This window comes from Bison bison, unplaced genomic scaffold (genome assembly GCF_000754665.1).
Source record: "Bison bison bison isolate TAMUID 2011002044 unplaced genomic scaffold, Bison_UMD1.0 scf7180017864366, whole genome shotgun sequence".
NCBI classification, from domain to species: Eukaryota; Metazoa; Chordata; class Mammalia; order Artiodactyla; family Bovidae; genus Bison; species Bison bison.
The window spans coordinates 4,383,254-4,386,598 of NW_011494938.1; positions in this window are offsets into that span (position 1 = coordinate 4,383,254).

Below are 3,345 nucleotides of genomic sequence, written 5' to 3' on the forward strand. Positions count from 1 at the left end.
CTCAACACATGGACATCACCAGATGGTCAACACCGAAATCAGATTGATTATATTCTTTGCAGCCAAAGATGGAGAAGCTCTATACAGTCAGCAAAAACAAGACTGGGAACTGACTGTGGCTCAGATCATGAAATCCTTATTGCCGAATTCAGGCTTAAATTGAAGAAAGTAGGGAAAACCACTAGACCATTCAGATATGAGCTCAATCAAATCCCTTACAATTATACAGTGAAAGTGAGAAATAGATTTAAGGGACTAGATCTGATAGACAGAGTGCCTGATGAACTATATGGACAGAGGTTCATGACATTCTACAGGAGATAGGGATCAAGACCATCCCCAAGAAAAAGAAATTCAAAAAAGCAAAATGGCTGTCTGAGGAGGCCTTACAAATAGCTGTGAAAAGAAAAGTGAAAAGCAAAGTAGAAAAGGAAAGATATACCCATTTGAATGCAGAGTTCCAAAGAATAGATATGAAAGGAGAGATATGAAAGCCTTCCTCAGTGATCAGTGCAAAGAAATAGAGGAAAACAATAGAAAGGGAAAGACTAGAAATCTGTTCAAGAAAATTAGAGATACCAAGGGAACATTTCACGCAAATATGGGCACAATAAAGGACAGAAATTGTATGGATGGCAACCCACTCCAGTATTCTTGCCTGGAGGATCCCAGGGACAGGGGAGCCTGGTGGCCTGCCGTCTGTGAGGTCGCACAGAGTCGGACACGACTGAAGCGACTTAGCAGCAGCAGCAGCAACAGAAGCAGAAGATAGTAAGAAGTATACATAGAAGTATAAAAAAAAAGAAACTATTTAGCAACCTAATTAAAATGTGTCTTAAATATGATTACATGTAAGGCTTCATGACTTCAGTTATGTAAAGACTTACATCCCTGGAAGTGAAGGGCTTTCTCCCCTCATTTGCCTCTATTTTAAGAAATGAGAATCAGGGCCTCTGTAATAAAGTTGGATAGAATCAAAACTTGATTTTCTAGCATCACTGATTTTAAAATGAAAAACATTCTTACTTTTTTAAAAACCATTAGTGTATCTCCCATTTTGAACCTGAATATCTTTAAGAGTTTAATGATTTTTTCCCTCTACATAAATATGAGTGATAGAAAGAAACATATAAAGAGTTTTTCAGTTCATGTCTTGCAAAAATAATAGCAGTAAAGATCTGATAGTATTGCAGAAATTATATATTTTTTTGCATGTAAAAGCAATTATATTTTAGTTGGCACTCATGGACATGAATTGAAAGAATGAATTGAAATGGATATAATACTTTCATCTATTATTCAGCAAGCTATCAAATGAGGTGCTATGACTTACCATGAGCAACTTCAACCTATCATTTTTGCCAATCTAAAAATCTGATTAAATGTCAAGCAAGTGCAATGTGAATGTGCCTTCCAGAAATGCTCTAAATAAGTAGAAATGGCTGTTTCTTCAGCTTTTATGATTTAAGCAGTGTTTTGTTTGTTTGTTTGTTGTTCTTGAGACACCAAGTTATTAGAAGATAAGATGGGCACTGTTATCTCAAAGTGATACTAACTGAATTGCAGCTCATCACCCTACCTCACAATCCAGTGCCTCTTCCCACTCACTCCCTTTTCATTAGGCTGAAGTCATACTGACTCTCATTTGACCTCTTGAACACACTTTACATTCCAAGATAAGTTGCCCTTTTGAGACTTTACATTTGTTCTTCCTCCCACTGGCTATTTCTACCCAGATCTTTAATATCTCAGTCACCTGAAGGATTAACAGAGCTGAAAGGTTGGCTTCCTATGGGCTCCCTTATATGGCCACCAATTTGGTGCTAGCTATCAGCAGGGGAAGAGTTTCCCAGGTGGCTCAGTGGTGAAGAATCCACCTGCCAGTGTAGGAGACATGCGTTCAATTCCTGGGTGGGGAAGAGCCCCTGGAGGAGGAAATGGCAACCCAATCCAGTATTCTTGCCTGGAGGATCCCATAAACAGAGGAGCCTGTTGGGCTACAGTCCATGGGGTTGCAGAGTCAGACACAACTGAGAGACTGAGTGCGTGTGCGTGCACACACACACACACACACACACTTATTTGCTCTTCACAGAGGCCTCTCCACAGTGCTGTGTGAGTATTCTCAAAACATGGAGACTGGCTTCTCTCAGAGTGAGCCATCCAAAAAAAGGAAAGCCACACAGAAGCTGTGTGACTTTTCATGACCTAGCCTTGAACATCACATGATATCACTTCCACTACATTCTATATTTTTGACATGATCCTTTATACCATCTTACATTAAAAGGGGTTAGAGTTAGATACCACCTTTTGATGGGAACACTGTCAGAGAATTTGCATCACATTTTAAAACCACCACACTAAAACTCATGAGTTTTGTTAATCTAAACAGTTACACCTCAGTTAACATAACAGGTATGAGTGTACTGCTCATAAAATTAATATAGTAACAGTAACAGTAGTGTGAAATGAAGTATCTCTGGCCATATCAACAAACAAGGATATAACAGCCATCAGTGATTTCAAACCTCCAAATGTGAGTGAGGGCTCCCCAAAAGGGGACACAATGCCTGTGATCCAGCAGATGGCCAGCCTCCACAGTGATTGCTGAAGGGCTGGGGGGAGGAGGGGGATGCAAGAAATCCAAAAAAGGGATTTGGCCCCAGATAACTGAGGTGCACATGAAAGGAATGAATTCAGGGAGCCCAGAGGCTTGCATCTTCCCATACATAGAAGAACCCTAAATTCCTTACTTGCTATCTGGGTTTCCTTACTTAACAATAATGTTTGATATTCAGACTGCCTGCTCACATTCTTTGCAAACTTGTATATAGTCTGACTCCCTCTCCCACCTTCTTGGAGTGGTTTTGTCTGAGCTGCTGCCTTCCAGGCTGAGAGTCCTTAACATTCCCATAAAATAAAATAATTCTACTTTCAGGTTGTGACAAATTTTTAGTTGACAGTGGCAATAAGTAATAAATAATAATATTTATTTGAATATTATCAACTTTCTTTTAAATATGTGGCTTTTCTATATTCCCCTGAATTTAAAATTTAGGTTAATTGTATCTACTGTTTTAAGTCTTTTCAAGAGAAGGTTTTCTCTAATTTTATAAAGGAAGTATATAGAAAACCATAATTCACTTACAAACTGATTTATACCAGATAGTGATAGAACACAAATATTCTATTAAGTCCTATAATAATAGCTATAAAATATATATGAATTTTGATTAGTAGTGAGATGTTAAAATTTCCTTCCAAGGAGTAAGCCTTATGACCAACTTAGACAACATATTAAAAAGCAGAGACATTACTTTGCCAACAAAGGTCCGTCTAGTC